The following is a 13,987-nucleotide window of genomic DNA, read 5'->3' on the forward strand; positions in this document are numbered from 1 at the left end:
TCATTTTTATGTTTTGAATTTTCCTTCACTTGCTATTTTATTCGTTCTCTATTTTATTTTTTTAATTTTTAGTTTTTTTTCTTGAAGTATATTTGATTTAGACTGTTGTGTTAGTTTCTGGTGTACAGAAAGGTGATACAGTTATACATATATATGTATCTACACATATGTATATATAGTTTTTCAGATTCTTTTCCATTGTAGGTTATTATAAGGTATTGAATCTAGTTCCCTAAGCTGTACAGTAGGACCTTGTTGCTTATCTGTTTTATATGTAGTAGTGTGGATCTGTTAATACCAAGCTCAGTTTATGATGGAGGATGTTCTGCCTATGTTCTCTTCTAGGAGTTTTAAGGTGTCCTGTCTTATATTTAAGTCTTTAAGTCATTTTTCGTTTATTTTTGTGTATGTTGTGAGGGAGTGTTCTAACTTCATTGCTTTACATGCAGCTGTCCAGCTTTCCCAACAACACTTGCTGAAGAGACTGTCTTTTCTCCATTGTATATTCTTGCTTCCTTTGTCGAAGATTAATTGACCATAGGTGTATGGGTTTATTTCTGGGCTATTCTGTTTCATTGATCCATATGTCTGTTTTGTGCTAATACCATGCTATTTTGATTATGTAGTTTTGTAGTATTGTCTGAAGTCTGGGAGTGTCATGCCTCTAGCTTTCTTCTTTTTCCTCAGGATTGCTTTAGCAATTCTGGGTCTTTTGTGGTTCCATATAAATTTTAGGATTATTTGTTCTAGTTCTGTGAAAAATATCATGGGTAATTTGATAGGGTGCATTGCATTAAATCTGTAGATTGCTTTGGGTAATATGGTCATTTTAACAATATTAATTCTTCCAATCCAAGAGCATGGGGTATCTTTCCATTTCTTTGAATCATCTTCAGTTTCCTTTATCAGTGTTTTATAGTTCTCAGTGTATAAGTCTTTCACCTCCTTGGTCAAGTTTATTCCTAGGTATTTTATTTTTTTTTTGACATGATTTTAAAAGAGGTTTATTTTTTTTTGACATGATTTTAAAAGAGGTTTTTTTTTTTTTCTGACAGTTCATTTCATTTCTGTGTTTCCTGTACCTGAATATGTTTCCTTCTTTAGGTTTTGGAAGTTTTCAGCCATAATTTCTTCAAATACTTTTTTGGTCCCCTTTTCTCTTTTTTATCCTCTGGGATCCCTGTTATGTGTAGATTGGCATGCTTTTTTTTTTTAACATCTTTATTGGAGTATAATTGCTTTACATTGGTGTGTTAGTTTCTGCTTTATAGCAAAGTGAATCAGCTATACATATACCTATATCCCCATATCTCCTCCCTCTGCGTCTCGCTCCCACCCTCCCTATCCCAGCCCTCTAGGTGGTCACAAAGCACTGAGCTGATCTTCCTGTGGCACGCTTTATATTATCCCATAGGTCTCATGTTGCTTTCATTTTTTTCATTTTTCTTTCTGTCTGCTCTTCTGATTGAGTGATTTCCATTATTCTATCTTCCAGATCACTTCTTCTCTCTTCTGCATTATTTAGTTTGCTATTTGTTGCATTTAGCTCAGTTTTCATCTTGGCAATTGAGTTGTCTAATTTTAATTGTCCTCTTTATAGTTTCTACTTCCTCATTACAGTGATCCACACTTCTATCCATAGTCTTTCTTAATTTCTTCAGGATTTTTATTACTTCCTTTTTGAACTTGGGGTCTAGTAAACTGGAGAGGTCTGTCTCATTGTTTGTTCTTTCAGGGGATTTCTCTTCTTTTAATTGGGAATGGTTTCTCCTTCATTTTACTTATATTTCTCTGACTCTATTAATTTAGGAGAAGCAGTTATCTATTGTGGTCTTGAAGGGCTGTTTTTATTTGAGTCTAATATTTTTAGCGTCCTGTATGAGGCTAATATTTTTCGTGCTAGGGCTGTTTTCGGTATGGATGCCTGCCACATCTTTCCTCAGTGTGTGCTGGCCATTATCCCCTTGATAGAGGGTGTGATTGATGTTGTGGTGGCCAAAGCCTGCACTGGATGTTGGAGGGGTCTCCTCTTTGCTCCATGGTTGTCATAGCCCTGTCGGGGGCAGGGCCTGCTCCCCACTTATTGGAATAGAAGCCCTCAGATCTGGTTCTAAGCTGTGGCACACTCTCGCTGGGAAAGGGACTGGCGCACTCTCGCTGGGAAAGGAGCCAGTGGGTATTCCCCCGCAGGAGCCGTCCACTGAGACGTGTGCTCTGTGATGTTGCCTCTCCCCCTTGTGCGTGCTTACAAAGTGCACTGTTGAAACTGCCCTCTGCCCCATCTCAGCAGAGGAAAAGCTGGCAATCAGGCTGCAAGTCCCTCAGGCGCTGCGCTCACAAATCTGCCAGTGGCGTAAATCTGTGGAAGTCACGCGCCCACCAGGAATCAGTTCAGATTTCAGCCCCACTTCTGTGTGTGGGCAACCTGCAGGTGTTTGGGTGCGCCCAGAGCTTGTAGAGTTGGGGCTGCACCCGAGCAGGCTGAGAATGAGGCTGCTGTGACAGGGCCATGCCCCTCCCTTTGCACTAGCAGTGACAGTAGGGCTCCTGTTTGCCCTCACACACCGCCAGCTGTGACCTGGACCACTCCTGAGGCCCTTGGGGCTGTCTCTGCGTGGCCTAACTGAATCTTCTCCCTGGGTGTGTCTGCTGAAGCCCGAGTATCAGAACCCAGCTGCCACTGGCGAGCACTCCAGCAGGTATGCGCTTCAGGCTGGGGCATGCAGTGAGGTGGCCAGGACCTTCTGTGCAGGTCTCTGTTTGTCCTGCCTTCTACAAGCTGGCTGCTGCACTCACCTCTGAGCCCCTGAAGCTTCCTATCTGTCCTGGCTGATCTCCCAGCCAGTGAAGGCGGTTCCCAGGGTGAGGGAACTTTTCACAGCTCCCTCCAGGGGTACAGGTCCCGTCCTGCTTCCTTTTCTCCCCCTTTCATCCTACCCAGTCATGTGGTGGTCTTTCTTGCAGCTGTGGCTGTATGAGACCTTCAGCCAGCACTCAGTGGGTGTTCTGTGAGAACTGCTCCACATGTGATATAGTTTTGATGTATCTGTGGGAGGAGGTGAGCTCCACGTCCTTCTATTTCACCATCTTCATCTCCCAGTCTGCTTATTATTTTCTTATTGGTGAGTAAGGACTCTTTATGATTCTCATGTATTAAATGTATATTGCAGATATTTTCATCAGCTTGTGGTTTGATTTTCTATTTATATTTTAGTGTATTTTTTAAACAAGTAATTTAAAAATTAAGTAATTAAATTGGTTGGTCTTTTTATTGTGGTTTTTCTCTTTGGCATTTTACAAATAAATGTTTTATTCATATTTATGTAATATAAATATGGCATTTTTGACATATAAAAGCGGTATACATCTTTCAGAACTTGGGAACCATTGGTATAAGAAATAAAGTCACATGGGGTTTGGATCTGCATTCATGGTGTCACTGGGAAGAACTGAAAAGCTCTTTGCTTTGGGGAGAGTTTCAGTGGCTTGTGGATGTTTACCAAGTTTCTCGCTTGTCAAAGTCTGAAGATATGAGATTTTTTTTTCTTTTTGTTTTCATCTCCTTTTCTTGAAACCAGAGTGTCTTGTTTTTCAGGTAATCCACTACAAAGTGCAATACATCAAAAGGGGCTCATCTTTATATTAAAGTTGGGACTTCTGAGGCAGAGGGATTAGTTACATTTTTGAAATTGTTAAATTAACACAATCAGAATAATAGTAATGGATCAAATATTTCTGCATCTTACATTATGTTGTTCATCATGAAGATGAAAATATTTTCACTTTTCAAAGATATACGTTTATGTATTATACAATATTAAGTAGATAAAAAATAGATACATCTTGCTGTAGACTTGAAAAAAATATTGGCAAACTTGCAGATGAAATTCTGGCTTATTTTATGAACTCAGTTTTTAACAGTGGGCTTATTCTGGATTAAAAGGCCATGTAATGAATCACTTTTATTGTGAAATTCATCAATCAAAATAGAAATGCCCTTCTTCCCGTCAAAGAGATATACGCTTTTATGAACAATTTAATTCCACATTTAACTGAAAATCCTTCTTTTCTTTTAGTTTTTGTTTCTATCAATTTGACATCATACATGGCTACTGATGGCAGTGATCTTGTAAGTACCCTTTGGAATACTTCAGACTTGAAATATTAATTGTCAGTTTGATGAATGAGTAAAAAATTATGTCGATTTTAAGTTTGGCTAGCTATTTATTGTCCTCCATTTGGTTAGTCACAATGGAATTAAATGATCCTCTTGTTAGAGTCTGAGGGTTTCTTATGATCACCAAGCATTTGTTTAAGACCCCTAGCTATTTACTTTTTTTTTTTTTTTTTTTGCGGTACGCGGGCCTCTCACTGCTGTGGCCTCTCCCGTTGCGGAGCACAGGCTTCGTACGCACAGGCTCAGCGGCCATGGCTCATGGGCCCAGCTACTCCGCGGCACGTGGGATCTTCCCAGACCGGGGCACGAACCCGTGTCCCCTGCATTGGCAGGCGGATTCCCAACCACTGGGCCACCAGGGAAGCCCTCACTGTGGTTTGGTCAAGGGCAAAAGCAAATGGATGTCACAGATCTGTAAAGATAGAGTCAGGGAGACTCAGGTTCAGAAAAGCCAAAGTTTATGAAAAGTTTTAAAAAGAAAAAAATGCATGGGATTATAAGCATATGTGTTATGTGGAACAAAGATATGAAAAGAAAGAATTAGGACTGTTGGATCCTTGAGAAAGGTAATGGAGGGTTTAATTATTACACTGCTTTGCTTTTTCTGAAGAAAAAATGTAGTCTTCCAGCTGGAAGGAGTTCATCTTATATGTTTAAGAGAATGGAAATTAAGATAGTAAGAGACCACCTAAGGACGTTAAATGAATAAGTTCGTTCATTCATTCATTGAGACATTCATTTAATGCTCACTGATTACCTCTCCTGAGTTTATCAAGTGTCAAATCAACCACTGTAATAGGTGGGAATTGGAGATTTAATTGTGACTTGAAACAAGTTAAAATCTCCACATCTTATAAAAAATAGTATAGCCTTGGGTTTTGGAGCAAAGATGGCAGATGTGATTACCAAAGGACTAACATATCGTTCCGTAGCCCCCAGTCTATAGCTGTTACTGCTGTAATAGGTAACCTGCTTCCCCTTGGTCCTGGGCACAAGTGGATTCTGTTCTTCTTGGTGGGAACTCTGGCTCTTTATGGGTCTTTCTCATTTCATGAGCCATTCTCCACTCCTAGACGCAATCAGCTCAGCTCTCCTTGTGTGTCTATTTACCTGTTATTTTTATCTCACAGCCATCAGCATCTGGGCAGTACTGCTTAATGTCTCTCTTAAGCATTTCTTCCAGCTGCTTTTCAGTGGTTACCCTACATTATCTTTTCATTCAGAAAATTAGTTCAATTTTCTGCTGTCATTTGTTCTCTAAATAAAATGTAGCACAGGAGACCTATTTTTATGCTAGGTAGTTTCGGTAGGCGTGACACATTTGGCCTAATCGCATCCCGAATTACACCTCATTTCCACTAAACTAACATGTATTGAGCTACATGTGCTGAGCTCTCTGCTTGGTGCTGGAGTACGAAGAGGAGAAGCCGACCACCTGGTCGGGGCAGGGTGATATGGTGAAGTGGTGCTAATAAAACTGTTCAAGAAAGTAGACTCTAAGCATCTGAAATCTCATTATAGTATATTATAGTATAGCATAGTTAAAAAGCATTGCTCTTTTTTTGTTAAGCTCAGTTGCTGTTATCTGCTGGTATTCTTTTCTTTCCTCCGGTTTTCTCTCCTCTGAAGGGAAGGAGCAGAATTTTCAAAGCTAAAGCTTCACACAGAATCAAAAAGTATTAACTCACCAAGTTCTGTCTGTTTTCCCTCCTAAATATTTCTCCGTCTTCGCAGATGCAACGCTTGCCCTTCCTTCTGTTCACTGGGCTCTTTGCCTCTCTCTGCACCTGCTCTCAACTACCCCGCCCGCGACTACTCTCCGCCGCCTCACAACAGCCAGGGTGGATTTTCCTAACTGCAGATGTGACTTTGCCACCCTCCTGCTTCTATCTGTTCAGTGGCTTCGCTTGGCTCTCAGATGAACTTCATACTTTCAAACATAACTTACATGACATGGCTTGGCCACTCTGAATGTGGTGACCATGTCCAAAACCTACCTGCACTCGGTGGTCAATGCCTCCTGGCTTGTACCTGCATCTCTGTATCACATCCTCTTAGGCGCAGGTCTTTAACTGGAGGGCCTGCCCTGATTCCCCAGTTCTAGGTAAGCACTGTAATGGTGTGCAGACCTCATTATCCTTGTTCAGCTCTCTTTCGTCTGGGTTTCACTGGAAGCTGTGTTAGAACTTGCTTGCCATTGAATCTCTGGTCCTTGGCACTTAGTAGTTGTGCAGTAAGTGGTGGTAATCACCTGTAGGATCCGGGTCACCTGTAGCTTTTTGGGAAATTTTTAACATAAATGATTAAATTTGGTACAATCGCTAAACATCCATGTGTAATTCTTGATGTTTATAAGGCTTTCCGTACATTATACTGTGGTGATTAAGCATTATACACCAAATCCGTATGGCTTAGTTTTCTTTTATGATTAGTTTCTTTTTTTTTTTTTACATCTTTATTGGAGTATAATTGCTTTACAATGGTGTGTTAGTTTCTACTTTATAATAAAATGAATCAGTTATACATATATGTATGTCCCCATATCTCTTCCCTCTTGCGTCTCCCTCCCACCCTCCCTATCCTACCCCTCTAGGTGGTCACAAAGCACTGAGCTGATCTCCCTGTGCCATGCAGCTGCTTCCCACTAGCTATCTACCTTACATTTGGTAGTGTATATATGTCCCTGCCACTCTCTCGCTTTGTCACAGCTCACCTTTCCCGCCCCCCCATATCCTCAAGTCCATTCTCTAGTAGGTCTGTGTCTTTATTCCTGTCTTACCCCTAGGTTCTTTATGACATTTTTTTCCCTTAAATTCCATATATATGTGTTAGCATACGGTATTTGTCTTTCTCTTTCTGACTTACTTCACTCTGTATGACAGACTCTAGGTCCATCCACCTCCTTACAAATAGCTCAGTTTCGTTTCTTTTTATGGCTGAGTAATATTCCATTGTATATATGTGCCACGTCTTCTTTATCCATTCATCCAATGATGGACACTTAGGTTGCTTCCATGTCCTGGCTATTGTAAATAGAGCTGCAATGAACATTTTGGTACATGACTCTTTTTGAATTATGGTTTTCTCAGGGTATATGCCCAGTAGTGGGATTGCTGGGTCATATGGTTATGATTAGTTTCTTATTAAAATAAATAGATAGATAAATAAATAATAATGACCAGCATGTGAATCTTAAGGCTTGGTTAAGAAACTTCTCTGGTCTCAGATTTTAGTAACAACATTCTACCTAGAGAAGGAAAACAGCCTTAATTTAATGGTGACAAGGCTCAGAGGGAATGTACACATCATCTCTTTTACCATCGTACATAATTCTTTTACCTAAAGCTTTCAGGGATTACTTTCAGGGATTGCTCTAGTGGGGAAGAAATGTCAGAATCATCTTAGATCAAAACTTTATGACAGTGTTTTCTCGAAAATTGTTTAAAATAAATTTACTTCAGTAAATATTGCCTGGAAAAAATGTCAAGTGAAAACTTTTTCCTGAAACGAAAGTCTCTGTGTATAAATCATGGTTACATTGCTCAGTTTTCTGCTGATTAGGACAAGCTCACTGAACGTGAATGGACATTTGCTTCTGGCCCTGTGGTCACTGGGTTATCTGCTGTTGCGTGGACTGTCATCTGTGTGGTGATCTAACAGCAGACTGGGCCCCGATGCGTTTCTTCACAAGAGAGCTCTCCATTCGTTGTTCACAGAACGTGTATTGCCTGGCCTTTATGTGTACTGTGTGCTGTGAGCAGCCCAGATACGATTCCAGCCCCCATGGGAACCTGCTCTGCCCCCCACTCCATCCCTGTGCTCATGGTGTGTGTCTCAGGGATGTGGTGATATTCAGGGATGAAGTGAGGAATCTATTTTCCACCTTTTTGATCAACTAGAAAGAGCTGAAATGTTGGCACCTTGTTTTTTTAGGCTCCATCAACAGAACTCTATGTTGAATTGGCTGTGCCAATGCTGCCTTGGACACAGGAGACTGTTTTGCATATTTTCTGTCCCAAGTAGGACTCCACTGGAGAAGTGCATGACAGCTATCTGGGGAACAGATGACTGGGTGAGGGCTTGTTAGCTACCACTGGAAAACTTGTGTCCCTCCTCCCAGCGCCTCTCCTCCACCCCACGCCTTCCTACTTCTTGGGTTCCTGATTCTTAGTATTTGGTGGATATGGTTAAAACAGGATGCTGGAGAGCTACTGTGTTTTTTGAGGAAATAGTATTTTACCTTCAAGGAAACGCCAAGGGTCATCTCTCCGGGTGGGTTCAAACTTAGTGTCAGCTGATCCCAGGGGCTTTTCTCTGTGTATGTGCCTCTCTGGGGGAAGAAAGATGTTGGAGCAACTTTTATGTTGCTTTTCTCTGCCGATGTTAGCAGAGGTATTTTTTAGCTCTGAGTAATCAAACAGTAGAGATGGCTTTCCAGATAGTTGTTAAATCTCCACTTGTACCAGGCACTATTATTAAGGCATTATGGGAAGTAAAATTTAATACAAGACCCAGTTAATCTTTCGGTAAATATTTATTGAATGCTTCCTATGTGCCAGGCATCCCTCTAGGTGCTAGATTTTGAAGTCATGACATGTTCAATAATGTCAATTTTATCTTGAATGCTTGGCCAATCATTGACTCTAAGCAAAGTCGTCATTCAGCTACAGAGCTGATAAAAGATTTGGTGAAAAGCAACATTAACAGGGGAAGTGATTGAGCAGCTGTGTGGGATAGAGGGCTGGACCATTAGATGGACTGTGTTACTACCATGTATGTACCACTCAGATATATAAACAGATAGATTATAATATCCATTTAAGAGGCATCAGCAATGCATTGTGGAATATAAAAGACAGAAGAAGTAGTAACACTGAGTTAAACAATAGGCGTAGGAGCCTGACTGGCCTGGGTCCTAGTCTTGGCTCTGCTACTAGCTATGTGTGATCTGAGGGGAAGTTACTTAAGCACACCGAGATGAAGTTCCTTTCATGAAAAGGAAGGTAAAAATAGTACCTACCATGAAGATCTTTGGGAAATAATATAAATCAATTGTTACAGTGACTACAAATAAATAACACTGGGTGAATGTAAGATTTTTATAAGAGCTCATGCCTTCTAAAGTCAGAAAGGGCTTTATGGTGGAGGTGGCATTTGACCTCGATCTGAAAGGATGAGTAAGCATTAAGCAGATGAAAAATGGGGGAAGAGAATAAAGCATTCAGAAGTATGGAGTTGTTAAAGTGCCTGACATTTCTCTAGGATAGAAAAAAGTCTAAGGTGCCAGGAACGGAATTGGACAGATGTCTTGGTGGGATATTGAAGCTACTGTGGGAAGGGACTCGCTTGACACTTAAACTGTGATTTCAAGATGGAATCTCATACATTAAATGACTGGCTTCCATTCAATAATGGTTCTGCAGGTTCACACGTAGACACTCCACTCTGCTGTAAATACAGAGCAATGATAGACAAAGAGAAACATAGAAAACAGGGAAAGCACAGTTAGGCTCAAAAACACAGTAATCATCTCTATGGATCAGAAATAAAAAGTGGCAACATGACTGAAGCTACGGCCTGCTGGGCACCTACCTCATCTGGAGGCAGGAAGCAGTTTGCCTCCTGGTCCAGGTTAGGGAGGTGGGAAAACGCTCCACTAAATATGAGAGAACTATGGTCACTTCTTTTTTTAAATTTTATTTATTTTTGGCTGTGTTGGGTCTTGGTTGCTGCCCACGGCCTTTAGTTGCGGTGAGCACGGGCTACTCTTCCTTGCAGTGCACGGGCTTCTTATTGCGGTGGCTTCTCTTGTTGTGGAGCACGGGCTTCAGTAGTTGTGGCTTGTAGGCTTCAGTAGTTGTGGCTCTCGAGCTCAGTAGTTGTGGCTTGCAGGCTCTAGAGCGCAGGCTCAGTAGTTGTGGCGCACGGGCTTAGTTGCTCCGCGGCATGTGGGATCTTCCCTGACCAGGGCTGGAACCTGTGTCCCCTGCACTGGCAGGCGGATTCTTAACTGCTGTGCCACCAGGGAAGCCCCTATGTTCACTTCTCAATGACAATGGTAAACGGCAGCTTCCCCACTTGTGAAAGGGGCTAAAGATGAAAAGAGAAAACAGTTGTTAAAGCACTGCCTGGGGTTACACAATTCCACAAGCTACCTGAGGGCCTAAGAAGGAAGGAATAGGGACACATATCAAAATCAGGAGCTAAACCTAGTCACCAGTCAGACCAGCAACTGGATAGGCAGGAGTTCCCATGACGGCGTCAGGACCTGATTGTAGGACCGATTCCACATCAGGTGGAGGCAACGTCCAAACGGATAAGGAGGGAGGTGCGGCCGTAATGGGGGAAAGGGGAGCAGAGAGGGAGGGAGAGACTGAGAGAGAGAGGGAGGGGGAGAGAACATAAGGCCCTTCCACTCACAATTCTGCAAACTTAAAAGTCCAAAACATTTGAGAAATGCTAAGAAAGATAGGCTCTCAAATACAAAATTCAAGTATAGCTTTATTTTACATAAAAACAAAATTTTAAAGCATGACAAAAAATTTTAAGTATGAAGCTCAAAGAATCTTTTGTACAATTTTGAAACAAAAGCAGGCACAAATGAAAAAGTATAAAATGCAAGTGGGCTTTGAAAAAACTGAGGTATTGGAAAAGAAACCATAACGTTTGAAATAGAAAGCTCAGTAAATGGCATACATTCCATGTTGGATACTTTCTAAAAGAGTGTTAGTTAATTGACAAATTTATGCAGGACATGTATGGCACAGGGAGATAAACAGATTAAAAATTAAGACAGAAAATTAAGAGCAGAAAATAATGGAATAGTTAAAAAAAAAAAAGAAACAGGTATAAAGATTGCTGAAATTTTGAAAGAAAAGACCAAAACATATTCCAGGTTGTAGAGAACTAAAAGTTTTATATATTGCAGGAGGGATTATAAGTAGGACACTTTGAAAGCAATTTGGGGATACCTGCAATATTAAAGATGCACGTATCCTATGACCATGAAGTCCACTCTCAGATAAATACTCTAGCCCAGAGGAACACGTGTCCAGGGGCACAGTGCAGTTATACAAAGTTGTTAATTGCAACAGTGTTGTGATAGTAAATTAAATGTGGGTCCTTAAGTGAATGGATAAATAAATTGTGTCATTTTCATTCACTACAGTGCTATATTAGAATTAGAGCTACTTGTCTCAACATGGAAAAAAATCTCAAAAACACAATACTAAAAATTAAATATCTCCATTAATGCTATTATTTATAGTATTGTGAATGTTGCTTATAAATACTAAAATCGCATGGGAATGATAAAAATCACATTCAGCTTAGTGTAACCTGGGGTGAATGAGAGGGAAGTTGTACATAGGGAGACATGAGTGTATTTAGATTTCATTACCTTAAAAGTAAAATCAAAGAGTAAGAAAGAAAAGAAGGAAGAAAGAGCTGTGTGCTCAGTGAGTTAGAATATGATAGAGTTGAGACTCTTGATACCATGTTGTTAAATTGCTTTTCAATTTCCACTCCCCACTATCAGTGAGTAAGTGTGTATCTGGAATTTACTGCAGGAGAGATGATAAGCACAGGAGTGTGGTTTTGAAAAAACACGTGAGGATCTCTCTTTTGGCCCTAGGCCCTCCTGTTACTATCATGTGTCCTCTTTTTAATCAAGGTTCTGGTGAGACTAGTCTTCAGTGCTGTGTTGACTTCTTTAATTCCCATTCCTCCCCAAGCCACTGGAATTTGTTTTCCAGCCAACACGACAATGAAACTGTTTTGCCAAGGTCTCCAGTAACTTTTTCTTTCTCTTTGACACTGGTAGTATTTAATGGATTGGGCTCACCTTTCCCTTCAATCTCTCCCTCACTTCCATGGCAGCTCCTCTCCTGGTTTTCTTTTGTCCTGTGCTGTTCTGCTCAGTCTCCTAGACCTTTCCTGCTGCTTCCGTGTAAACATACTGGTCTTCCTTCGGATTCTGACTTCAACCCTTTGACATTCTACACATGTGGGTTATCTTATCCTAACTCAAGACGTCCACTCTCTGTACACTGATGATTCCTAATTTTATGTCTTTATTCCAGATTTCCTCCAAATCCTTAAACCCTTACGTACTATATATACTATTTCCATCAGATGCCTCTTATGTACATCAAACTCAATATGTTTATTACTGAATATATTATAATTCAGTATATATGACTGTGTCCTCTATATTGATGTCATTTATCCCATTGCTTAAGCTAGAAACTCTTTCCCTGGCACATTGCTCTCCCTCACTTTCCATGTTCTAAGATCCTCCTCCTCTTCCCCCTCAGCTCCCTGTCCATCCTTCCTTTTCTCCTCTCTCTTTCTTCTTCCCCTTTGCCCTAGTCTTTCTTTTTTTGTTTTTTGTTTTGTTTTGTTTTTTGCGGTACGTGGGCCTCGCTCTCACTGCCGTGGCCTCTCCCGTTGCGGAGCACAGGCTCCGGACGCGCAGGCTCAGCGGCCATGGCTCATGGGCCCAGCCGCTCCGCGGCATGTGGGATCTTCCCGGACCGGGGCACGAACCCGTGTCCCCTGCATCGGCAGGCGGACTCTCAACCACTGTGCCACCAGGGAAGCCCCCTAGTCCTTCTTTTATAATATTTCTCGAATTTCTCTTCTGTGTAGAAAGTGCCATTGCTTCCAGCTTCCCCTCAGACTCTAGTCCTTGCTTCTCTGTCCTCCTCCGTTATACAACATCAACAACCAAAGCAAATACCTTAAAGGCTACTACTTTGTGAATTTTACTCTTGAAACAAATATTTGCATTTTACCATTTACTCCTGTGACTTTGGGCACAATACTGAACCTCCGTTTGCTTCAATTTCCTCATCTGTAAAATGTGCATTATAATAGCACCTAAGCCATAAATGTTGTGAGAATTCAATCCAGGTATTTATGAAAAGACTCAGAGCAGTGACTGGCCTATGGCAAACATTATATGAGTATAAGCTTTATATATATTTCTTAGCTATCATTGTTTTCAATTACTGTCTATTGTTATTATAAAAGTCTCCTATCTATCTTCATTTTTCACTATTAGAGATTTTCTTTTCATATTCACTTATTAAGTAATATTAAAGTGGTTAGTCTTCTGAAAAAAACTAAGCAAGTTTTTCATGTATTTTTACAGGTAAAATTTTAATATATAAAAGCTTTAAAATTCTCTTTACAAAGTTGAGTTTAATTTGCCAGGAAGGAGGAAAGATGTTTGTGGGGCAAAGGTGTTTGTGGAGAAACATGCCTAATAGCTTTATCAGCTGGAGCTGGCTTGGATCTAAAATATTTAGGAATTGTTGTGGCTTCCGTAAAGTAGTGCTAAAATTGGCAATCGTGAAGTTTTACACCATGGAACTTGGGTAAATGCCACAAATCAAGACTAGCATAACACTATATAATTTTGCTTAATACCAGGACCATTGTGAAGTTTGATGTAATGACAAACCACTTTATGGTGAATTTTAATATATCATGGGGGGTAAATTGTACCTGTAAGAGCTAATAGTTACTATATATATTAGAAGTCAATATAATAATTACCCTGATCTTGGTTGTGAGCACCATCATTCAATATCAGAGGAGGTCCATTTGTATCTTTTACACTGGTTCCTTTTTAAGTTTATACAACGTGTGATTTTGAGTGAATTTTTTTAACCACCTTAAAAAGTAAAAGAAAAATAGTCTTTTTCAATAAAAAGGAAATAGTTATTTAAAAGAGAAAATTTTCTCAAGTTTTAGAACCAAGTTAGGGCAAATTCAGAATTTAGAGTAATTCTTCAGTTTTACCTA

Source organism: Lagenorhynchus albirostris, chromosome 12 (genome assembly GCF_949774975.1).
Source record: "Lagenorhynchus albirostris chromosome 12, mLagAlb1.1, whole genome shotgun sequence".
Lineage (NCBI taxonomy): Eukaryota > Metazoa > Chordata > Mammalia > Artiodactyla > Delphinidae > Lagenorhynchus > Lagenorhynchus albirostris.